Below are 26531 nucleotides of genomic sequence, written 5' to 3' on the forward strand. Positions count from 1 at the left end.
GCTTTGGTTGCCTGTTCTGTTGAGGTCTTACTCAAGAAATCCTTGCCAGACCAATGTCCTCAATGTTTGCTTCTAGTAGTTTTATAGCTGGGGTCTTAGATTTAAGCTTGTCATCATTTGGAATTGGTTTTGAACTGATGAGAGGCAGGGATCTAGCTTCACTCTTCTGCATATAGTCATGTTTTCCCAGAACCATTTCTTGAAGAAACTGTCCTTTCCCCAACGTATGTTCTTGCCATAATTGTCAAAAGTGAGTTGACTATAAATGTGTAGATTTATTTCTGGGTTCTCTATTCTGTGTCATTGGCCTATGGGTCTATCTTCAGGCCAGCACCATGCCATTGGGTTACTATAGCTTGGTAGTATATTTTGAAGTTAGGTCATGCAATGCCTCCAGCTTTGATCTTTTTACTTATGATTGTTTTGGCTATAGTGGGTCCTTTGTGGTTCCACATAAATTGTATGATTATTTTTTTCTACTTCTGTGAAGAATGTCATTGGTATTTTCATAGGAATTGCATTGAATCTATAGATTGATTTGGGTAGTGTTAGTCTGTTTTGCACTGCTGTAAAGGAAATACCTAAGGCTGGGTAATCTATAAAGTAAAGATGTTTATTTGACTCATGGCTCCAAAGACTATACGAGGAGTGTGGCCCTGCTTGTGGTAAGGAATTCCTGGGCTCCAGTGATCCTCCCATTTTACCCTCCTGAATAGCTAGGACTACGGGTGCACACCACCATGCCTGGATGATTGCTCTTTAATTCTTTCTCTTTCTTTCTTTCCTTTTTTTTTTTTTTTTGTTTTTTTGTTTGTAGAGACAGGGTCTCACTATGTTACCTGGGCTGAACTTGAACTCCTGGGCTTGAATAATCCTCTTGTCTCAGCCTCCTAAAGTGCTGGGATTACAGGTATGAGCTACCATGCCTCGCCAATAATCTTTTTATGACTTAATCAAGTATATACAAGTTGTTTCCAAAGAGGTACAAAAAGATGGAACCCTGTTAAAATTCAGAGCCACTGCCAAAGACACCCATGAGAAAGAAAGACAGCTCTTGTTGTCTAGTGGCAACAGTCGGCCCACTAGCTGCAACAGTCCAACCTACATTTCTGTCTGACCATTTTCTTCGGGTCCTCCAACCTTTGGGTTGGCTGACTACACTCATAGGCCTGACAACCTGTGCATCCACAACAGGTGGAAAGCCACACCAAGTTCTCAGGACACAGGCTAATAGCAAAGCAATAGCTATTTATAGGAGAGAAAGGATTGGTAACAAACAGGTGCCCCTAGACCAAGAGTCACGATTCAAACTTATGCTTACAAATGTCAAGAGAGTTCTTTAGAATGAGACCTCTCTAAAAATTTTTATGTATTCCAGAAAAGTGACTCAAACCAAAAAGGCTTTTTCTTTTTTGTAGAGACAGAGTCTCATTGTACCGCCCTCGGGTAGAGTGCCGTGGCATCACACAGCTCACAGCAACCTCTAACTCTTGGGCTTAAGCGATTCTCTTGCCTCAGCTTCCCAAGCAGCCGGGACTACAGGCGCCCGCCACAACGCCCAGCTATTTTTTTGTTGCAGTTTGGCCGGGGCTGGGTTTGAACCCGCCACCCTCGGCATATGGGGCCGGCACCCTACTCACTGAGCCACAGGTGCCGCCCACCAAAAAGGCTTTTTCATGGAGAGGCCTAGAGGTAATTTTCCAGGTTTGGAATGCCATGAATGCACGTGGCATTCTCAGAGCGAGCGTGGAGGATTCCGCCCCTGCAATCCAGAAAGCTCATTCCCAGGGATAGACAAGGAAAGCCAAGCCCTTCATTGCTGCAGGACGGTGTTTGTATAAAGGGAGTCTCTGGTCTCCATGGCATGTGGGACACCTCCAGTCACAGCCCCGCTAATCGGTTACCTGGATGGGAGTTTCCCAACACTAACCCAGGCAACCAAGGTAGAGACAACAAAAGCCTCTCATGGACTGGGACATTTTAGGAGAGACATCGCCCTGAGAGCTGGCGTCGTCATGGGGCAGGGGGACCATCCAGGCTCCCAGTCTCCTCAGCTGGCCACCGTTACTTGACCCTCCTCCACCAGCACCAGCCCTGCTGACACAGACCGGAGACCACATTCTTCCTGGTCACAAAGCCAAACTCTCTGCACATAAAGATGAAAGGAGAAGCTCATCCGTTTTTTGTCTCAGGGACCCACCGTAAAGTTTATCTAAACAGATGCCAGTTTGCTGAGAACCGGGCTCAGACAACTGGCTCAGGAGGGCCTGTGGCTGTGTTCTTGCCCTGTGATTTCTGCTGATGACAAAGACAGAGTGATGGAGACAAAGAAAACAAAGACCATCTCTGGGAGGGAAGGACCCACCACAGTTGCTATACCCAACAACCAGTCAGTTCACATGACTTGCTCCTGCTGGTCTGAATCTGAGCGGGCAGGAATAAGGACACATCTGCACCCTCCATCCTTGACCGCATCTTGACCAGGCACTAAGGCAGAGGTCTGGCTGAACTGACCTTGAGGAAAAGCTCTTCCTTTCCCTTTTCTGACCTTTTGTGAGTTGTCCCAGGATCTCACCCACAGGCTCGGGAGCAAGTCAGGTGTCTTAGCTGCCCCACCCACAGTGGGTGCCAGAAACTGCAGGAGGCAAAAATGTGACCCTTTTCCTTCCCATCATGAAGGTCACAGGCTATGTGTCTATAACAAGACAGGTAAATGGGAGAAAAACGTGACAGATGTATTTAATCAGTTTGATGTGACATGGCAGCTTCAGAAATGAAGACCCAGGACCCAAGACAAACCATTCTTTTTTTTTTTTTTGTAGAGACAGAGTCTCACTGTACCGCCCTTGGTAGAGTGCCGTGGCCTCACACAGCTCACAGCAACCTCCAGCTCTTGGGCTTACGTGATTCTCTTACCTCAGCCTCCCGAGCAGCTGGGACTACAGGTGCCCGCCACAACGCCCAGCTATTTTTTTGTTGCAGTTTGGCCAGGGCTCGGCTTGAACCCGCCACCCTCAGTATATGGGGCCAGCGCCCTACTCACTGAGCCACAGACGCCACCCAGACAAACCATTTTTATACTTTGGTTTGATGAAGTATAGACGACAGTGAAGAAATGTGACTGGACAAAAGGGTGTGAGCTGCTGCTCAGACGGAGGGGAACCCTGCAGGGCCGGTGTGTCCAGACTCTTCTCAGCCTCCCAAAAAGACATTCCTTCCTTCTGGATATGGGGAAGGGCGCCCCTGAAATGAGGGTCTTCAAAGAAGAAGACAGAGGGAGACAGTGACCCTTCTAGATTTTCTAGTTTACTTTAGGGGAGAGGGTTCTTCTAGTTTCCTGACCTGTTTTGGGGAAGAGGAATCCTGGTTTCTATGACTTACGTTGGGGGTAAAAGGAGAGGGCAGAAGACAAGAGGTCAGAGAGAGACTGTACTTGTGAGGCTGCTTCTGAGGCCTTCTAGTGTCCTTGGTCTCAAAGCACTCAGCACGCCAAAGCCCCAGACTTTGGCGTACGGTTTTCTGGCCCCCAACATCAATGTCATTTAGGATTGGCAGTTAGCATTTCAGGTAATATCTAAACTCCGATCATGCTACACACTGGCCATCCAGTTGGTGAGGCGGTAGCCCTGCTCTGTGTAGAGTGTTGAGGTTTGGGGAATATTTCTCCCCCATGTCCTGAGCCACAGGGCCACACAGGGGCTGAGACCAGGCCTGGGATGCTTAGGAGACTTCTGTTAAGAGGATTGCTGGAGCTCAGGTGTTTAAGACCAGCGTGAGAACAGCACATCCCATCTCTATTAAAAAATAGAAAAACTAGCTGGGCGTTGTGGCAGTTGCCTAAAGTCTCAGCTACTTGGAGGCTAAGGCAAGAGGATTGTTTGAGCCCAAGAGTTTGAGGTTGTTGTGTGCTACAACACCACAGCACTCTATTCTGGGGCAACAGAGTGAAACTCTGTCTCAAAAAAAAAAAAAAAAGTTGTTAATTCAGAGGCCTTACCCATCAAGATAAGTACAAGTTCCCAGTCTGAAAAGAATTAGGCAGGGCTCACCTATTATTGTATTTTCCTCTTTCTTGATCGTGTTCTTCCAGAAAAGGCAGGCAGAGGGCTGTGAGTTTGCCTCTGTGGAGGGCCATGGGCTGTGGGGTACACAGGAAAAAGAGAAAATAAAGAAGGTCTTGCCTTCAAACCGGCCTTTGGCTTAACATTGTGTACCATAGGCGGATGGATAGCCTAGAACCCAGTTGTTCTGGATAACTCCACAACTATCAAAGTGATCAGACCCTCTCAGAAAATGTAATTTGAAAGCCCTTTTCTTACAAAGAAAATAAGGACTACAGTGCATATGTACCTATAGGAGGCTTCGGGTGATGTGCAATTTGGGTGGGCAAGGCTGTAGGTGGCCCTTCTCTCTGGCAGGGCGCTCAAACTGCCATTATCACTACACTATCCAGTAATTTGTGTATATTTGTAACGTGGTAAAGCTATTCTTTATATTAATTTCCACTTTATGCTCATTTCATTCCTTCATATAGGACAAAGAAATGACAAAGTCATTCCAGCTATAAGATACAGTTTAAAATAACTTCAACACCAACTGTTCTTGTAAGCGTTTAAAAAATGGTATGAAAATGTTATGCCAAAACATAAATAGGGAAACAGGCCTGAAAGTATTTATATATTCTTATTTCAGTGCATGAAATATTAATATTCTAAAAATAATATGAATTTAAAGGACATTACGGTATCTGCAACAGAGAGAAATACTGTAAAAGGTACAGTATTGAAGCTGTGAAACTTTGCCTAGGTGCTCTGGTGCCCTCTTCTGGATATACTCGAGTACTACATCTCAGGGCAATCTTCATTGAAGCCTGTGGATCCCTTCCCAGAAGGACGTTTTTAAATGTATACAATAAGAGTGTAATAAGGAGAAATAAACATATTGAAATAAAATTATGACAATAGGAAACTATTTTTAAGACAAGTGTAAAAGTTATTTATTACCTCATTAAATAAAAAGATCTAGTTTGGGGGTCCAATAACTTACAATTTCAAAGTAGTAATGAACTTCATGTTTTCAGGTATCTGTAGTAACCATAATTTTGTATGAAAATAATTAGAATTTTGGTAACATAGTAATAGGAAGTGTGGATATGAGTTTCCCAAGGCTGCTATAATATAGTATTACAAACTGAGTGGTTTAAAATAACACAAATGTATTTTATCACAGTTCTAGAAGCCTGTACTGAAGCTGTCTGCAGGGCCACGCTTCCTCCACCACCTTGAGAGGAGGGTCCTTCCTGGCCTCTTCTGTCTTCTGCGGCTGCATCATTCCACTGTCTTTCCAAGGTCAGTTTCTCTTTGTGTCTGTGTGTGTGTCTTTTTTATAAGGACACCAGCAATGACGTCATATAAATTAAAATATAACATGTACAAAATAATTCAGGACACCTCAAATTCTATCCATGGAACATAGATTAAGAATCTTGGGAGATAATTTCAGGTAAATGAATATTCATTAACTTTAAATTCACTAAAGTCATGTTCATACTTTGTTTCCAGGAGAATCTTAAGTAGTATGAATGACAGGAAAAGCACAGTTGCTTTTTCCATCTTAGGAGGATGAGATTTATGTGACCAAAACATCCTAAGAACACTGTCAGGCACTTCCAGAGCTTGTGGGATGAATTTTAGACTTTTGCTCTGTTATTTGCAAAAATTGGAAACAATGAAACATCTAGGTGCACATATATACAGTGGAACCCTGGGCAACTGTAAAAGAGGGAAAATGAAGGGATTCCTTAAACACTGCTGAGGGGAGGAAAACATTTCTCTTCTATCCCATCTAGGTTCTTGTTTGGGGCCCCTGTTAAAGAGAGATGAATAAGAGAAGAAGAATCTAAGTTTTATCTGACATGGGAGGTTTTTATAAGGAAATGGAGATGCGAAGAAGTGGCTAAGCCTGAGTGGCTTTATTCTAGATTTGATGAAGAGGGAGAGTCACAGAAACATGGGATGGGACCAAAAGGGGTGTCAGCTCAGAGTAGTAAGTGGGGGAAAGTTGGCAAGGCCTGTGGGCTCAGCTTCCTTGGTGCGCACCCTCCCTTGAGATAAGGTAGCTCCTGTCCTCAAAGAAAGTCAGCAACCCCCCTGCCCCGCCACCTCCCAAATTACTTCGACTTTAAATATTCAATGTACGTCCTGAACCTCATTGCTACTATGGAATACTTTTTTTTTTTTTTTTGAGACAGAGCCTCAAGCTGTCGCCCTGGGTAGAGTGCTATGGCATCACAGCTCACAGCAACCCCCAACTTCTGGGCTAAAGCGAGTCTCCTGCCTCTGCCTCCCAAGTAGCTGGGACTACAGGCGCCCACCACAACGCCGGGCTATTTTTTGGTTGCAGCTATCATTGTTGTTTGGCGGGCCTGGGCTGGATTCGAACCCGCCAGCTCAGGTGTATGTGGCTGGTGCCTTAGCCACTTGAGCCCCAGGCGCCGAGCCATGGAATACTTTCTAAGATGTCAATAAATGGAAAAAGCAGTCATGCACACACATTTTTGCTCATATATGCATAAAATATCCCGCAAGGACACACACGATGCTGTGACATTTGTTGCCACTACCAAGACCTGATAAGGGGGGTTTGTACCTTTCTGTACCTTCTGAATTTTGAACCATGGAGTGCATAACCCATGCAATAAGCTGACTGTGATTTGGTAATATTTTTGAATTACAAATGTTATTAATGTTGGGGTTGTTTCGTTTGAGACAGAGTCTTACTCTTGCACTCTAGGTTGTGTGCCGAGGCATCATCATAGCTCACAACAACCTCAAACTCTTGGGCTCAAGTGATCGTGCTGCCTCCCCAGTAGCTGGGACTACAGGTGCCTGCCAGCATGCCTGGCTACTTTTTCTATTTTCTGTAGACAGGAGGTCTTGCTCTTGCTCAGGGTGATCTTGGAACTCTTGAGCTCAAGCAATAAACCCACCTTGCCCTCCCAGAGTGGTGAGATTACAGGTGTTGAGCCCCTGGCCCTGGCCTCATTAACTTATTTTTGATTCTTGTATGGTTCAGCCAGTGGCTGTGTGGCAGACACAGGTGCACGGGGCTAGTGCAGCGTCCTCCGCGAGGGCTCTTCTCCGATGCCTTCAGAGCTTTGGAGGTCCCAGAGTGGAGAAGCTGTCACCAAGGGTCTCTTCTCTGCCTAATCCTGCTGGACTCTCAGCAGCGCCACCTTAGTAGTGACAGTTCCCCTCTCTGCCCCGCATGTCTTCAGACACCTCCTCCCTATAAGCAGGGAACCCAAGAGCCAGTGGGGCAAAGCAGTGCTGTCCTGCAGCTCCGTGTTAGGGACCTGGGGCAGTGGAGCAGGGGCAGATTTGCCCTTTGGGGACACGATTCCCTCGCATGGAGGACGCAGAGGCAGGACAACGGGGAAGGTACCTGCTACAATTATTCCAGTAATGTGGCAGGTGAGCAAAAAGCAAACCCGTGCAGAAAACGCTCTCTCATTACGCGACCCCGGACACAACTGAGAAGCGCTTCACTGCCTCTCTCCTGCAGAAATGGAGTAAGTCGAGGCCACCGTACCTGGCAAGCTCTCCCTGAGAAGCACTGTAACTGCGCAGTCCTTAGGCACTGCAGAGACTTGCTTGCAGGTCTGCGTGTAGGCTCCCTCCCCTCGTCCTTCCCTCCGTGGCCTCGTGGCCTCAGCTCAGCCTCACCTGGGATCCCAGCGCGGGGAGGAGGAGCAGCTGTAACAAGTCTCAGCTCAAGGGCGCGGCTCCCTGATGGGGCCTACCTGTGGGAGACTGAAAACTGCCCCCCAGATGTGGCCCCGCCACGCTGCCTGGAGCCGTGAATGTGACCTTATTTGGGGGAAGGGGCTTTGTAGATGTGATTAAGGCTCTTCAGGTGAGGAGGGGGTCCTAAATGTCATCCTAGTGTCCCTTTAAGAGAGAGGCAGAGGGAGATTGAATATACTCAGCGGAGCAGTCACGTGAAGATGAGGCTGAGGTCAGCGTGGTGCTGCCACAACGCAGGTTCTGGTGGCCCCCCAGGGGCTGGAAGAGGCCAGGAAGGATCCCCCAGCCCCGGCCCCTGGAGAGAGCAAGGCCCTGCAGCAACTGGCATTTGCCCCAGGGGAACTGATGTTGGCTTCTGGCCTGCAGGACGTGAGGGAACATGTGGTCGCTGCTCCAGCACCTGGTTTGATTTGCTGCAGCAGCTGCAGGGAAGCCGCAGTGTGTCCCAGGGCCTCTCACAGCCTGGTGCTCAGCAGCTAGCCTGGAGGGCAGGGCTCTGTGGGGAATGGCCAAGAGGTGAAGGCTTTTCTGTTCCTCCTGAGCAGGCAGGTGGCCCTGAGGGCATTGTGCACTCCTTGCAGAAGGCCCTGGCTGTCACCCTGACAGCAGCCCCTCCTGCAGAGCTGTGTCTCCCGGGCCTCCTCCCCAGTCACACGGATCTCATCCCAGCAGGCCAGAATGGCAGCCTGAGACCCCTCCCCGCCTTTCCAGCACTGCTGCAGGAGGGTCTGCAGCTCCAGGACTCAGAGTCAAATGCAATCCAAGGGAAGACTTAGGGAAGTTTTAAAAAATTATTTTAGAATTGACAAAAATTGTATATATTGATCATGTGGGACATGATGTTTTGAAATATGCCTACTTTGCAAGATGGCTCAATTCAGCTAATTATCATGTGTCACCTCACATACTTATCAGTATTTGTGGTGAGAGCAGTTCAGTCTAGACTACTCTCAGCAATTTTCAAAAACACAATACATTGTTACTAACTTTAGTTGTCCTGTTGTACAATAAATCTCTTGAACTTGTTCCTCTTCTCTGACTGAACTTTTGCATCTTTTGATCAATGTCTCCTCAGACCCAGCGCCCAGGACCCTCATTATTCCCTGCTTCTGTGAGCTCTTTCAGAGTCCACACAGGAGCCAGATCATGTGTCTGGTCCTGCGGTACCTGTCCTGTGTCTGGCTTATTTTGCTAAAGGTAATATCCTCCAGGTTCATCCATGTTGTCACAAGTGAGAGGATTTCTTTCTTTTTTCAGGAAAATAATATTACACTGCGTATTTATATCACATTTTCTTTATCCATTCACCCATTATGGACACTTGGGTCGATTTGTGTCATGGCTATTGTGAATTATGCTCGATGAATGGGAGAGTGCAGACATCTCTTTGAGATCCTGATTTCATTTCCTTTGGATATATAGCTCACAGAACATATTAGGCTGAGCCACAAGGCAGTTCTTTTCTTAATTATCCGAGGAACATCCATACTGGTTTCCATAATGGCTGGACTGATTTACATTCCCACCAACTGTATGCAAAGCTTCTCTTTTATCATTACTAACGTATCTTTTGTCTTTTTGATAATAGCCATCCTAATGGTGTGAGGTGATACCTCATAGTGGTTTTGATTTACTTTCCCTATAAGGAGTAATACTGAACATTTGTTCCTATACCTCTTGGCCATTTGTATGTCTTCCTTTGGGAAACATCCATGGTCATTTGTCCATTTTTCAATCAGGTTATTTGTTTTCTTGCTGTTGAGTTGTTTGAGTCCCTTATATATTTTGGATATTACTCCCTTATCAGATGTATGGTTTGCAAATATTTTTCCCATTCTAGGGTGCTGATTGTTTCTCTCTCTATGCAGAAGCTTTTTAGTTTGATGCAATTTCATTCGTCCATTTTTACTTTTATTGTCCATACTTTTGGCATCATAGCCAAAAAATCATTGTCTGAATACTGTCATGGAGGTTTTCCCTTGTGTTTTCTTCTAGTATTTTCACAGTTTCCAGGTCTTACATTTAAGTCTTTAATCTATTTTGAATTGATTTTTCTATATGGTGTAAGATAAGGGTCTGATTTCAGTCTTTTGTATGTAGATATGGAGTTTTTAAGGCTAGAATATGAAAGGGCCAGCCAACTGCCAACACTATTAATTGGATAATGTGACACAATAGCTTTATTATTTCTTTAAAAAACTTTATTTTTTTTACAGAGAGGTCTTACTCTGTCATCCTGGCTGAAGTACGGTGATATGATCGTAGTTCACTATAGCTTCAAACTCCTGGGTTTGATAGCTTTATTCTTTTCTGATGTTGTAGACTAGGGTCCATTGAAAAAATGCTTGGCTGAGTTAATGGAAGAGGTGGTGCCCTGTCACATGTCCTTTGAGAATTAAATTTAGTTATGTTTTCACTTCAGTGATAATCTAAAAAAATGAATAGGTTTATTCTGAACCAACTAGATGGTACCCTCTGGGAAAGCCCCATGCACCTTGCAGGGCCTGCCTTACGCTGTGTGATGGTGTGACAAACCTGGGGATCTCCTGCCCAGGAGGAGGTTTTACTTGCAAGGTTTTACTTTTAATGAAGTTTATGAAACTGCAGTCTCCTTTTTTCTTTCTTTTTTCTTCTTGTTTTGAGATAGAGTCTCACTCTGTTGCCCCAGGCTTGAGTGCTGTGGCATCAGCCTAGCTCACAAAACCTCAAACTCCTGGGTTCAAATGATCCTCCTGCCTCAGCCTCCTGAGTAGCTGGGACTACAGGTGCCCTCCACAACACCCAGATAATTTTTTTTCTATTTTTAGTAGAGACAGGGTTTTTTGGTCTTGCTCAGGCTGGTCTCAGACTCCTGAGCTCACATGATCCGCTTGCCCCAGCCTCCCAGAGTGTGAGCCACCACGCCCTGTTTGAAAATATTTTCTTTTAAAGAGGCCTGCATGGAACTCACGATTAAGACACTACACTCACCATGTCTGGCGGGACTCCTATAGTGGGAAAGCGGTTTAGAGCATGGGGTGACCCGGGGTCACGTCCTAGACCCATTTCCTCTTAGCTGTGTGACCTGAACAGGTTATTCAATCCCTTTGACCTGTAGCTTCCTGCTCTGTAAATAGAAATGCCAACAGCTGTTACCCAACAGGGTTGTCATAATGTTTCATGAGATGAGGTTTGTAAAGGGCTTCCTTAGCACAGTGACAAGATGTAGGGCGACATTATCTTATCTTCATGAACAGTAGCCAGTAGGAAGTGCGGGGGTCACACATCTACTGACTGACTCGCGCACCAAGGAACCGTGCGCGCCACGAGCCGGCCACCTGTTACGCTCCTTTTCTACCACCGGGGGGCGCGGTCGCGCGCTCTTTCACGAGACCCGGAACTGGGGCTTCCCCTCAGGGCGCAGGGTTGGGGCGCGCGCGAGGGGTGCTCTGTTGGGTGTCCGAGGCTCTCTGCGCCTCGAGCCCCCAATTTTGTAATTTTGTTCACACTGGATTGTAAAAGCCAGACTCTCGTCTGAAACAACAATAATAAAAATAGGTGTCACTTACTGTGTGCCAGCTGGGCCCTGCGCGTGTGTGAGCACGTGGGTGTGTGTCTGTGTACGTGTACACACCTACGTACACACGCCCTTCAGGGCGAAGGGCAGAGCAGGAATACTATGAAGGCAATTTGTATCGAGAAGCAGATACAGAACCAAAATATTTTTAAAAGTTAGATCAGGGCTAGAGGAAACTGTAAGTCTGTGCCCACTTACACACATCACGCCCACACGCAGACACACACCTCCAGCGCCGCTGGATATTTCTGCAGCACAGTATGGTTGAGTTCTGTGCAGCAGGCGGAGGGGCGCCGTTGTCAAGGGAAGATTCTGATACTCGAAAGGCGTCCACCAGGTGGAGCGAAGCTGCAACCATAGGTACGGGGACCCCCACCAGAGCCGTGGCCTCATTTTCACTTCCAGTGTGAAAATTGTGGACACTGCCCCAGATCAGAGAAGGTGCGCTCTAGCCCTGCTGGGCTCCATACACGTCTTATACCTGATCAAAACAATCTTTGCTTTGTTATTTCTAAAAATGCTTTGGACCAGATTGATCTCCCCGGACTTGTAGACCCACATAACCTCCTGGCCAGCGCCCTGGTTGGGAGGGAGGGAATTAGCAGCCACTGAACAAACTCAATGCTCACGTGTGCCAGGCACAATTGGGCTGCTCTGAAATTTCCTCCTGGAACCTTGGTTTGTGGAAAGGAATTGTAATAGATTTAGGGGTGCAAGCTGGATTCCACTACACGTGCATACTGTGTAGCGGTAACGCCAGCCTTTAGCGTATCCATCACCTGAACAGCGTACACTGTACCCCACAGGTAACTTTTCATCCCTCACCCCTCCCACCCTTCCCTCACCTGAGTCTCCCGTGTCATTATGTTGCTCTGATCTTGTGTTGCCACAGCTTAGCCCCCACTTACAAGTGAGAACATGTGGCATTATTTTTCTAAAACCAGTATTGCTATATATTTCCTTTTTTTTTTTTATGTTGGGGATTCATTGAAGGTACAAGATGCTATCTACTTCTTCATCCAAATAACAGAGCAAAAGACTGGGCACAGGTGGCTCACGCCTATAAACCTAGCACTTTAGGAGGCCAAGGCGGGTGGATTGCTTGAGCTCAGGAGTTTGAGACCAGCCTGAGCAAGAGCGAGACTGAGTCTCTAAAAACTAGCTGGGCATTGTGGAGGACTCCTGTAGACCCAGCTAATTGAGAGGCTGAGGCAAAAGAATCGCTTAAGTCCAAGAGTTTGAGGTTGCTGTGAGTGTGATACCCCAGTACTCTACCAAAGGTGAGACTCTGTCTCAAAAACAAAAACAAAACAAGAAACAGAGCATAGAACAAAATGTCAAGAAACCCAGAGAAATTGTTGTCTCTGGATTATTTGTTTGGGCTAACCAGGTACGCGTTATAAACTGAGAAGCTTGCAGTATCTGGCAGCTTTCTCAACTGTGTCTTTTTTCTTTTTTTGTAGAGACAGAGTCTCACTTTACTGCCCTCTGTAGACTGCTCTGGCGTCACACGGCTCACAGCAACCTCCAGCTCTTGGGCTTACGTGATTCTCTTGCCTCAGCCTCCCGAGAAGCTGGGACTACAGGCGCCCGGCTATTTTTTTGTTGTTGCAGTTTGGCCGGGGCTGGGTTTGAACCCGCCACCCTCGGCATATGGGGCTGGTGCCCTACTCACTGAGCCACAGGCGCCGCCCCTCAACTGTGTCTTTAACAGAGGAGGAGACTTCCTGTTTGCCAGGCAGCTATGAGGCAGGACCGGGAACAGACAGGGGCTTCATCTATGAGGAGAAAGTGTTTCTTGAAGGCCTGGGAAATTACTCTGAGATGCTCTGAGGCACACAGCACAGAAGTGCTCAGGCAGTTGAGTAGAGCAGATTTGGGTCCATATGTACATAGAAAATATTCTGGAAAGAAATGTGGCAAAATATTAGCCAATGATTACCTCTGGATGTTGGTATTGGCTATCTTATTTATACTCTGCATTATGCTTTCATAAATATTCCATGCTTTCTTTTCTTTTCTTTTCTTTTTTTTTTTTGAGACAGAGTCTCACTTTGTCACCCTGGGTAGAGTGCCATGGCATCGTAGGTCACAGCAATCTCCAACTCTTGGCTCAAGAAATCCTCTTGCCTCAGCCTCCTGAGCAACTGGGACTAAAGGCATCTGCCACAATGCCCCGCTACATTTTTTTTTCAGAGACAGTATTTCACTCTTGCTCAGGCTCATCTTGAACTTGTGAACTCAAGCAATCCACCTGCCTTGTCCTCCCAGAGTGTGAGGATTACAGGCGTGAGCCACTGAACCTGGCCTTCTATGCTTTCCAAAAGGAGCATGAATACCTTTTTTTTTTTTTTTTGTAGAGACAGAGTCTCACTTTATTGCCCTTGGTAGAGTGTCATGGCGTCACATAACTCACAGCAACCTCCAACTCTTGGGCTTAGGCGGTTCTCTTGCTTCCTGAGGAGCTGGGACCTAAGGCGCCCGCCACAATGCTCGACTATTTTTTTGTTGCAGTTTGGCCGGGGCTGGGTTTGAACCCACCACTCTTGGTATATGGGGCTGGCGCCCTACTCACTGAGCCACAGGTGCCACCCAAGGAGCATGAATATCTTTTATAACCAGAAAAAATAGTTTTAAAATTCACATTCATCCAAGATAGTCCCGGCTGAGGCGGATACAGATGAGTGACAGGGGATGTGACGAGAGCTGGACATCAGTCCATCAGCGCAGATTTATTCAGATCTCAGAGTGTGTGCAGCACTGTCTCCATACTTGGTACACAGGAGAAGCCACAGTCCTGTGGCAAGAGTAGGGGAAGGGAAGGCAAGGGATATTTAGCATTCACTGCACCAGACACAGTCCATGCATACGTTACTCTGTTAATTCCCACAGAGGTGCTCGGAGGGGGCTGTTTTTATTATCCCCATCTTACACAGGAAACCGAAGCCCAGAAAGGGAAGAAACTTGCCTGGGTGACAGCAAAGCCTGTACCTCCTGATATCTCTGCCCTGCCTGGCTCAGGCCCATGGAGTTAGTTGACAAGTCAGGTTGTGTAGACGCAGTCGGTGGTGCACCGCAGCAGTATGGAGTCAGGTCAGAACCAACTTTTTTTAAAAAATTATTTTATTTCAGGTTAATGTGAGGATACAAACAAACAGGCCAAAGTATTTGAATTTGTTAGGTAGAACCCCTCTTGTAGTTAGGTCTCACAATTCAGTGGGAGCACCCCACCCTCCTTCCCTCTCCCCCTCCGTCTTCCCCCTCCCCCAACTTAAATTCAAATGAGTTTTGGTTAGAACCAACTTAAGCTCATCAGGAGTTTAGCCATTGATCATTCTTATTTTGGAAATCAACCCATTACCAGGACTTTCTCCAGCGACAGAGGGAAGTTTGATTTAGGCAAGTGGAACTGAGCTGGTGGCAGAGTGGGCTGGGAGAGGGGGCTAAGAGAGTTGGGATCCTGCATGCCTTTCCAAAGTCCTCTGAGGTTTTTCCATTTAATAAGTAAAATGTATTTAAAATTTAAAGGCCGGCTGCCAAGTACCTTATGAAACTTCAAAGTTGCCGTTACTTTTATTATTCTCTTTGTGCTATAAAGTCAGCGCATTTCTAATAAGCCTGGTAAAAGACTAAGGCAGGGCATGATAGGGTTTTTCTTTTAAAGACATCAAAAACCCACTAACCTCCCTGCAGACATCAGATATTTAGCCTGACTAAGGGCCTGTGGTTCTCTGTGGGTGAACTCCGTGTTAGCCCACAGCAGCTTATTGCGATGCTGGCCCTCTGACGTCAGCAGGTCAGGTTGTTGGGAAATTTAAGCTCAGAAACCCTGCTTTTTGTAATTGAGTGAACAGTAGGGTCACCCAATAACCAAATAGCCCATCCTTGAGTCACGAGGCCTTTCTGACCTATGATTTTTTGGAGAGCATTTCTGTTTATTTCTTCTTTGTGGTGAGAGAATGTGGGTGTCACCTTTGGGAGCCCAGTGACCAATTTCACTGAGTGAGATTGGTTCTGAGTCTGCCCGGGTTGCTGTAACAAAGCCCCACAGGGGCAGCGCCTATGGCTCAAAGGAGTAGGGCGCCAGCCCCATACGCCAGAGGTGGCGGTTCAAACCCAGCCCCGGCCAAAATCTGCAAAAAAAAAAAAAAAAAAAAGCCCCACAGGTTCTGGAGGCTGGGAGTCCTCCATCAATGTGACAGCAGGGTTGGTTTCTTCTGAGGCCTCTGTCCTGCCGTCACCTGGGTCTGCCCTCTGTGTGTGTCTGTGTTGTCTCCTCTTTCTAGAGGGACACTGGTCATATTGGATGAGGACCCACCCCATAGTACTTTGTTTAACCTTAATCCCTCTGTAAAGTACACCTATCTCCAAGTACAATCACTTTCTGAGGTGCTGGGGATTGCATTTCAACATACTAATTTTCGGGAGACACAATTCAACCCATAACTTTGCTGGAAATAATAGAGGTGATGCCATCCAGTACTCTGCTTTACTCTTTACTGATCAGGACCAGCCTGTAACAGGCCTTGTGAAGTGACCATCCCTACCCATTGTGAGCTCAAAGACGGAAGGTCCTGGGGAGATGGTCCCAGCTCTCCATTCCCACTTACCTGGGACTCATCCTCCAGCTCAGATCACACCTCAGGAGAGGGATCCCTAACCCAGGCAGCAGAGACACTTGCTAGAACCCTCCAGATCCCTGTGACAGCCCCTTGAGAGAGAGCAGAATTACTCACACCTGAAGAACCTGAGTGTTGGGCATGCCACCTACTCAGTATTACAAGCAGTCCTGGGTCCACTGGAATTGGGTAGGGAGGGTCTTTCCAGGTCACCAAAAATGCAGGACACAGCTGGATGTGGGGGCTCAGGACTATAATTCTACCACTCTGGGAGGCTGAGGCAGGTGGATTACTTGGAGCTCAGGAGTTCAAGACCAGCCTGAGCCAGAGCAAGACCCCCTCTCTACTAAAAATAAACAAATTAGCAAGGTATGGTAGGCCATATCTGTAATCCCAGCTACTCAGAGGCTGAGGCAGGAGGATTGCTTTAGCCCAAGAATTTCTGGTTGCTGTGAGCTGTGATGATACCATGGTAATCTAGCCTGGGTGACAGAGTGAGACGCTGTCTCAAGAAAATAAATAATAGAATAAAATATAAATAAAATAAAATGCAGGACACCATGGCAATTTGGAGAGACGAGACGGCCTGTCCTGTCCTGCTGCCCCTGTCATTCCCTAAGAATCAAGTGCACTTCTTTATCCATTTAACACGTAGCCATAGGAGGCAAATTTGTGCCAGGCACCAGTGCTGAGGATTCATTAGCAAACAGAGAAGACAATAACCCACAAGCTCATGGGGCTTCCATTCCATTGCAGAGGGGGCCACAGATGGGACTTCACCCACAGACACTTCCCGCGAGAAACATCCGCGCAGTCCCAGGGAGCTGGGAATCCCCTGGTTTCTGCAGAGGGCTCCTGGGTGGTTTCCTGTTTCAGCCCCACAGCAAGGGGAAGTTTCTGCTGTTTGCTGCTCTGAACTCTAAGCTGAGATGCACTCACTCTTGACTAGGGATTTTTCTGGTTAAAGGAAAGTCCTATGTCCTGGGGCACACTTTCACAAGTGTGAAAAAGTCAGTTCAAATGTCACTTCCCGTGAGAAACCCTGTCTGGCCTTCCAGCCCTCCACCATACTCTGAGCACGAATCACGCTGTGTTGTGGTTGTCTCGCTCAGCACCTCCCCCATTCCCTGAGCACCCCACAAATGAGGTCTCTGCTTCACTCGTCTTTGGGCCGCCCTAGGCCCACCGATGTCCAGCACAGAAACCACACTTAACACAGGTTTGCTGGATTGATGACAAGATGGAAGGTCTGGGTGGGCCGAGTCCACCCTGCCTTCAGCCTGATGGTCACTCAGGCAGCACAGGCACACTCTTCCTGACACCTGGGAGAGGCGACTCTAACCAGAGGACCGGTGCTGATCATAAACAATGCTTTGAGACATTGGGGATGATTAAAGCATGGAATGAAAATTTCTGTTGTTTCTGCTGGCAAATACCAAGTGATCCTAGCCTCTGTTTATATCACCAGGAATTGCTCAGTTTCAGGTAGAGGTGATTAAAAGTAGATGTAGACCAGGCATGCTGGCTCACACCTGTAATCCTAGCACTTTGGGAGGCCAAGGCAGGTGGATCACTAGGACTCATGAGTTTGAGACCCGCCTGAGCATGAGCGAGCTCCCATCTCTACTAAAAAGAAAAAATGAAAAATTGAGGCAAGAGGATCACCTGAGCCCAAGAGTTTGAGGTTGCTGTGAGCTATGACGCCATGGCCCTCTACCCATGTTGACAGCTTGAGACTCTGTCATACACACACACACACACACACAAAATGAAAGTAGATGTAATTTTTTTCTCTTTTAAGTTAATGAACCCCTCGAGTTCTATTTATGGATCCCTCAAGGGTCCACTTATTCTCCATTTAGAATCTCCGAATTAGACTGGTCATCTGTCACCCATTAGGATGGCTTTCATAAAACAAAACAAAACAGAAAAGATGTGGAGAAATTTGAACCCTTGTACACTGCCTGGGATTTTAAAATGGTGCAGCTGCTATGAAAAACAGTATGATGGTTACTAGCCTATAATCCTAGCATTCTGGGAGGCTGAGGCAGGAAGATCACTGGAGCTCAGGAGTTCAAGACCAGCCTGAGCAAGAGTGAGACCCTGGCTCTACTAAAAATGGAAAGTTAGCTGGGTGTTGTGGAGGGTGCTACTAGGAAGGCTGAGGCAGGAGGATCACTTGTACCCAGGAATTTGAGTTTGCTATGAACTTGGCTGATATCGCAGCATTACAGCCTGGGTGATAGAGTGAGATTTTGTTGAAAGGGAATGGAAGGGAAAGGACAGGAAGGGGAGAAAGAAAATTAAACAGAGAATTACCATATGACCCAGCAATCACACCTCAAAATAATTGAAAACAGGGATTTGGAGAGATATTTGCATACATGTTCATAGAGGCATTATTCATAGTAGCCAAAAGGTAGAAGCAACCTGTGTTCCTCAAAGGATGAATGGATAAATAAAATGTGGTATGTGCATACAATAAAATATTAGCCTTTAAAAAGATGGAAAACTGGCTGAGCGTGGTGCCTCATGCCTGTAACCCTAGCACTTTTTTTTTTTTTTTAGGCAGAGTCTCAAGCTATCGCCCTGGGTAGAGTGCCATGGCATCATAGCTCACAGCAACCTCCAAATCTTGGCCTCAAGCGATCCTCTTGCCTCCCTTTTTTCTATTTGTAGTAGAGACGGGGTTTCGCTTTTGCTCAGGCTGGTCTGGAACTTGTGAGCTCAAGCAATCCACCTGCCTTGGCCTTCCACAGTGCTAGGATTATAGGCGTGAGCTACCTCGCCTGGCCACCCTAACACTTTTGGATGCCAAGGTGGTAGGATCGCTGGAGAAGTTCGAGATGTGCCTGAGAAACACAGTGAGGCCCTGTCTCTACAAAAAAAATGAACAAATTCTGAGTACAGGGGTACATGCCTGTCATCCCAGCCACGTGAGAGGTTGAGGCAGGGGAATTGCTTGAGCCCAGGAGTTTGAAGTTGCAGTGAGCTATGAAGACACCACTGCACTCTAGCCTGGGTGACAAGTGAGACCCTGTCTAAAACAAAACGGGACAGAGGACATTCTATCACATGCTACAAAAGGATGAACCTTGAGGACATGATACTAAGTGAAATCAGCCAGTCAGGAAAGAACAAATATTTGATTCCACTTATAGAGGTACCTAGAGTAATCAGATTCCTAGAGACAGAAAGTAGAGTGGAGGTTGCCACCGGCCTGGGAGAGGGGAAGTGAGTTGTTTAAATGGGCACAGAGTTTCTGTGTGGGAAAATGAAAAAGCTCTGGAGATGGCTAGTGGTGATGGTTACACATAATGTAAATGTACTTAATGCCAGTTAATCATTTTTAATTTAAATGATTTAAAAGTACTAAAAATGGTAAATCTGATGTGTTTTTACCACCCTAAAAATTTTTTTAAAAAATCACTATAACCAATTAGAAAATGTAAAGGGAAAAGGAAGCGATTCAACAAGAGCAACCAAATCTCTAAGGTAAACAAGAAGGAAACTAGACTATGACAGACACAGGAACAGGTGAATCAATAACCAAGGCTGGACGGAGAGTTCAGAACTCCCAGCCATTCCACCAACGGAGAGTTCAGAACTCCCAGCCATTCCACTTCTAAGAATCGACCCGACTGAAAAACACAGTGGAATGTCAGGAAGGTTTATGTACATGGATGCCCACAGAAATAGCATTTGTAAGAGCAAGGAATGTTTTCATCAATAGGTTAAATGAATAACGTTACAGCACATTCTGCAGTTGCTTAAGGAAGAAAGCAGAGCCGTGAGCTCTGACACAGAATGATCTTGGGGATGTACTGAAAAGCAAGTTCTGACAAAATTGCTCGAGCATGTCATTTATTTATAAACAAAAGCAAAAGTATATATTAGTATATTTACATATAGAGAGAAATACCTAGAATTGTACACATCAAACTATTATTATGATTGTAGGGGCATTTAAAACAATGACTTTCTATGTGAATGTGTCCACACAGTACTGTTACTTCCCAAAGGTGGGGGTTCATCTGCTTTACGTGTATCGGCCTCGTTGGTTTAGCAAGGGGGGAGTTTTACTACTTGGCACAAGTAAGGTACACACTGGGAACAGTTCCCAAAGTAGTGGGTCTTGGAACAAGGGGGTTGGGCTAGTTTTACAGTTAGAGGGTAATGAGGTGTGATCTGATGGGAGCTGCCAACGGATGATGCCAGGAAACATACTCTGACCAGATCCTGCAACGAGGTGACACCAGGGCTTAAAATGACTGGCTCCTGAGTCCTGCCATGCGGTGTCCACTTCTCATTTCAGTCCCCATCTCCTTGGTCTAAGCACTAAGTGTGTGAACTCACGGGTGGAACTGAAGAGTGTGAACACATGCACACTAGGTTTACCTGGGCATACTAGGTTACATGACCTTCAACCTGGAGGTCTGTGGCAGCTGGGTCTGTAGCAGCTGAAAAGCAACTCACAATTTTGTTATATAAATGTTGAGCCAGATTGGTCTGGTGTGGTTACAGTAAACTAATTTTCTTTATAAATAAAATAAAAGACCCAGGCTTCTTAGTGCTGGGACAAACTGGCTTTGTCTCTGTCTCCAAGCAGGGGAGGTGCGGTTGGCAGCTCAGGGCCTCAGGTGGGGTGGGGTTTGCTGCAGCCCTTCTCCATTGGATCTGCCTTAGGTTAAGGGACAATAGCTGTGGCCTCTTGGGTGAACTTCCAGAAGAGGAGGTCTGGTCTGGTCTTGGAGGAGGACCAGAGATCCGGCTCTGGGCGGCATGGGATCTTCCTCTTGCTAGCATCTAGGTGGTTACTGTGGGTGCCTGGTAGACATTCAGCGCAGTCGCCCTGGACTTTTAACTGCACACTGGATCACCTGCGCAGAATAAGAACTGTTAATACTTAGTCTGCACGTAGAGATTCTCATTTATTTGCTCCAGGAGTGGCCCTGGCTTTGAATTCTTCTAAGTTCCCTGGTGACGCTGATGTGTGGCCCTGAAGGCTTCTCTCCTGAATTTAGGCTCTTCTGTAACTTTGTTGCTTGTCTGGAGGTTCAGTCCAGTCTGGCCACTCCTAACTTACACAATGTATATTTGAAACCAAATCAGAGAATTGTTTACATTTGACCTAACTGGTTTCTGCTCATCGTTTCACCCCACTGAGATCTTTATGAGCTTTTGCCACTCAGTGTGTTTGGGCTAGCAAAGCACACTTTCTGAGGTCCCCGTCTGCAGGGGACGCCATCGTTCAGTCTCCCAGGCACGGAAGCCTCCCCCGGGGCCAGTCTCCCTGTTAGCCGTGTCCTTGAAGGAAGAAATGGTTTCTACATGACTAAAAATAACTTCCCCTTCTGTTGATGAAAAACCAAAGCCTCAGAATGCTATTCAGAAAGAAAAAGAAATGAATTACTGATATTTGCATGCTACAGATGAACCTCAGGAACATCACGCTCAGTGAAAGAAGCCAGACACCGGTCACCATTCATCTGAAATGCCCAACAGCCAAGTCTATAGAGAAAATGGATCAGAGGTTGGTAGGGGCTGAGATGGAAGAGGAACTAATTTAAGCAGATGCAAGGCTCTTTGGGGGGTGACTAGGAATGTTCTAGAATTGGATTGCGGTGATGCCACAGAACTTTAAATTGACTAAAAACATTGAATTGTACTTGAAAAGGTTGAGAATGCTGTGATATGAAAATTATACCTCCACAGGGTGGCACCTGTGGCTCACTGAGTAGGGCGCCAGCCCCATATACCTAGGGTCCTATACCATAGGCCGCCGGGTCCCAGGAGCCGCCTGTGAAGTGCTCAGCAGGATGAGGAGGAGGGGACAGGCGGGTGGAGGGGCCTGACTCCGCCTCTCCCACCTTCCACAGCCATCGCTTCTGGTCCCATCGAAGCCACACCCAAAGAAACGTTTGTCCCTGTGGTCCCGCGGCCGTTGCCCGGCTGCCCAGGCGGGTTCGAACCTACCCTCGCAGAACTGCAACCAAAAAATAGTTGGGCGTTGTGGCAGGCGCCTGTGGGCCCAGCTGCTTGGGAGGCTGAGGCAGGAGAATGGTGGAAGCCCAAGAGCTGGAGGTTGCTGTAAGTCCTGTGACATCATGGCACTCTACCATGGGTGGTAAAGTGAGACTCTGTCTCTACAAAAAAAAAAGAAAGAAGAGACCTAAGCATGTTTAAATGCTGATGGAAAAGATGGAGTCAAAATGAGGGACTGAAGCCCCAGAAGTGGTCGGGAAGCAGAGTTAGCCCTGTACAAACATCTCAGTTCTTCTCCCTGAGGGCCTCCTGCCCAGGCTGGCAGGGTGAGATGGGTTCCTGCACAACCTGTGACACACACACCCTGAACCTGGGACCGGGCACAGCACTCACCTGCTCCTGCCTGCTTATAAGAGGAAGGAGTGTGGTGGAAGGAAGCAGGGATCCATTCTAACTCAACTACTGAAGGGTTAGAACAGGGGAGAATATGAACCTAGTTTCCATGCGGCGACCGGCGACCGGGAGGGTTGCTCTGTCCCTGCTGACAGCTGCCCCCACCTTGTCCCTTTCCCCCTACATTCCCTTTTCTCTCTTCCCCTCCCTTCCACCTCCCTGCTGGGGGGAAGAACCTGGGCACTCTCCCCAGCAGACACAGGTTTTGGAAGGTGGCTGGACATCAGAGACGCAACCAGCTTGGACCAGTCTTCAGAGTTCGCAGCTCCCTGGGGGAGAGCTGTTAACCTAACAAAAGCACAAGACAAAACCTGACCTGAGCCACAGGTTCTAACCTGGGTCATGCACCCCGGGTTCTAATTTAGGGTGGGGTCCTTGAAGCCCTCTTGGCCAAGGCCATACGGAGGTGGAGCCTTGGAGGTGTGAGGAGCCAGCGAGCGGCGAGAGAGGAGCAAGGAGAAGTCAGCGGCTCCACGAAGGCCCCAGGCCGCCGGGTCCCAGGAGCCGCCTGTGAAGTGCTCAGCAGGATGAGGAGGAGGGGACAGGCGGGTGGAGGGGCCTGACTCCGCCTCTCCCAGCTTCCACAGCCATCGCTTCTGGTCCCATCGAAGCCACACCCAAAGAAACGTTTGTCCCTGTGGTCCCGCGGCCGGTGGCCCCTGCCGTTGCCCGGCTGCCCAGGTCGGAAGGTCAGTGGGCGGCGGGCTGGGCGTGGCCCAGGAGCTCCTCGGCCGTGGGCGGACCTGGGGACACGGCCGGACAGTCTGGCGGGAGAAGAGCCTGGAAAGTTCCCGGCCACTGCAGCGACCGCGGGGACCTGGCCCTAGAGCCCCCGGGCGCCCTCCCGCCGCGGCTGGTTACGGCGCTTCCTCCCCCGCTCCGCGCCGGGAAACGCGCAGGGAGGCGGCGAGAGAGAGACGTCAAACCGCAGGCCCTCTCCCCGCTCTGCTTTTAGGTTTCTAGGTTTGTACAGTTCCCGGTAGACCCCGAGGTAGACGAGGTCAAACGGGGCGGAAGAAGGTGCTGGTGCTGAGTCCCCGCTGCCCTCGGCGCCGCCGCGCAGGGCCCGGAGGAGGCGCCCTGGTCCCTGGTCCCGGGTCCCGCGCAGGGCCCGGAGGAGGCGTCCTGGGTCCCGTGTCCCGCGCAGGGCCCGGAGGAGGCGTCCTAGGTCCCGGGTCCCGCGCAGGGCCAGAGGAGGCGCCCTGGTCCCGGGTCCCGCGCAGGCGAGCTGGACGATACCGAGCCCGGGGTGGGAAGCCGGTGTGCCCTGCAAGTTCGGGCTCCGCGTGGGAATTTCACACATGTCCTGAGTGGATTTCCCACTCTGTAAATGGAAGAGTTGGACTGGACCGCACTTTAAACCCAAAGCATACATAATTGAAACAGAAGTTCCATTAAACAGTATCTGTGCTTACTGTGTTGTATTTTTTCTATTCTATTTCCTTAAAAATTCTGATCTTGACTCACTAAAATGATCTCAAAAATCCACTATAAATGGTTACAATAGTAAACTTTGTTTTGTATATTTTACCACAATAATTTTTTTTAAATAAACCAACCCATTGCAGATTTTAACACAAGGTCGAAAAATGCTGGACTGCACATTTTTAAGTTCTACTCCGATTAAGTTTTAAAATTTAAATTGCCTGGCTCGGGGCCTGTAGCTCAGCGACCAGGGCGCCAGCCACATACACCGGAGCTGGTGGATTCGAACCTGGTCTGGGCCAGCTAAACAACAATGACAACTACAACCAAAAAATAGCTGAGTGTGTGGTGGGCACCTGTAGTCCCAACTACTTGGGAGGCTGAGGCAAGAGATTATCTTAAGCCCACGAGTTTGAGGTTGCTGTGAGCTGTGACTCCACAGGACTCTACCCAGGACAACATAATGAGACTCTGTCTCAAAATAAAAAATATATATATTTTAATTGCCCAATCGCAGAGGAAGAGGCCTTTGACGAACCATTGATTAAGTTTAAATTATATTTTCAGTTTTGAAAAAAATGTTTTCTCTATTGTGTTTCCTTTGTCTTTTAAAAATCAACTCAAGCTGCTGTCCCAGCCTCTGGGCTACAGACTGGGCCTGTGAGGAACTGGGCTGCCCAGCAGGAGGAGAGGGTGAGCCCGGGGAACTGTGGGGGGAAGCATCATCTGTCACTGTCTCCCATCAGCCCCAGATGGGACCATCTAGTTGCAGGAAAAGAAGCTCGGGGCTCCCACTGATTCTGCACTGTGGTGAGTTGTGTAATTATTTCATTGTATTTCACTGCAAGGCAATGATGACAGAAACAAAGTGTACCAGAAATGTAATGCACTTGAATCATCCCGAAACTATCCCCCCCCTTCCTGTCCCTGGAAAAATTGTCTGCAATGAAACCAGTCCCTGGTGCCAAAGAAGTTAGGGGACTGCTGAACTAAGGGAAGTATCAACCAAAGCTGAACCTAATAACCATATGGCCGAGCAATTCCCTCTCTGGGCACATCCCACTGAAAACGACCATGTGCTGTAAGGTCAACACATGGTGTGTGTGAGCTTCTCTGTGCCCTGTGTCTTCAGAGATGTCCATAGATTGTGTAATGTTTGCAGCAGTGCTATTGCAATATGCAGGTCATTACGGACATTTTCAGATACCCCAAAATCAAGAAGCATAAAATCCTCACAGACCAATGGAAACAAATGAAGCCTCCCCCCCAGCAACACTGATAACCCAAGCAAGTTCAAACTTGCATGGGCGAATCACAAAGGACGCAGCTCACTGGTTTTTGAAAGTGAGATAATGGACCATAACACAGTCTGTCTCAAAACTTATGTAGTGACTCATGTAGGCTCAGGTGAGATACAACTCAGATGTTCATCAAAAGGAGAATGAATAAGTAAGTGCTATCCATACAGGTGAATAGTACCTTTATCAGTGAGAGTGACTCAACTATTAACAGTGCAGAGTGGTGGCACCTGTCGGGACTCAGAGCCTCAGATCCCCCCAATATAGCATCTTGACAAGGGAGAAGACCACAGAGCAAGATGGGCACTCTGACCTTCTGTCCGCCTTTCTGTGTGACAGCTGGCCATAAAGGAATCCTCTGACCTATTTCCCCTGAAACTAGTCATCAAACCCTTATTCCAGAGGGCTCCTGTCCTATACCTGGAGGCCGAGGCCAAGGCCAAGATGAATACGGACATGCCTTGCTGGGTTCCCCCAGCCCTGTCCAGTTTATTACCATGAGATTGTTCCTTTTCTGCCCAATCCCATTTCCTCACAACTGTCTGTTCTTTATCAAACCTAAGTATAACAATACAGTTTTCCTTGGAGTTGTGGGTCACATACAACAGTGACCCCAAAAGCTGAGGAAATGGTGTTACTTTTTCTCTCCCACACACCAAAATAATTCTGAGCAAAAGAAGCCGGAGAAGAAAGAAGCATGCGTGACTCCTTTCAAAATAAAGTTCACACCAGGCAAATGCATTGAGGGCGAGTGCTGATCTTGGGGTGGAGATGGAAGGGCTTCTGGGTGCCCAAAATCATCTGCTTTGTGATTAGGTACTAGTTACACGGGTATGTTTATTTTCTGAAAACTCATCCAGTTTATAATTTGTGCCTGTCTTGGTCTGTTTTCTGTTGCTTATAACAGAATATGAAGAAAAGGAATTTATTTCTTACAGTCACGAAGGCTGGAAAGTCCAAGGTTGAGGTGATGCATTTGGTGAGAGCCTTCTTGCTGGTGGGGACTTGGCAGAGTCCTGAGGTGGCACAGAGGATCACATGGTAAGGTGTTGAGGGTGCTAACACGCCAGCCCAAGTGTCTCTTCCTCTTTCTTATGAAACCAAAGTCCCATCCCAAGATAACCCACTGACACATGAATGGATTAATCCATTCAATCCAATCATCTTTTTTCAGCCCTCACCTCTGAATACTGCCACTGTTGGGCATCAAGTTTCAATGTGAGGTTTGGAGAGAACAGTCAAACCATATTAGTACTTTTTTTTTTTTTTGAGATAGAGTCTTATTTTGTCACCCTCGGTAGAGTGCTGAGGCATCACAGCTCACAGCAACCTCCAACTCTTGGGCTTAAGTGATTCTCTTGCTTCAGCCTCCGGAGTAGCTGGGACTACA

This window comes from Nycticebus coucang, chromosome 15 (genome assembly GCF_027406575.1).
Source record: "Nycticebus coucang isolate mNycCou1 chromosome 15, mNycCou1.pri, whole genome shotgun sequence".
NCBI lineage: Eukaryota > Metazoa > Chordata > Mammalia > Primates > Lorisidae > Nycticebus > Nycticebus coucang.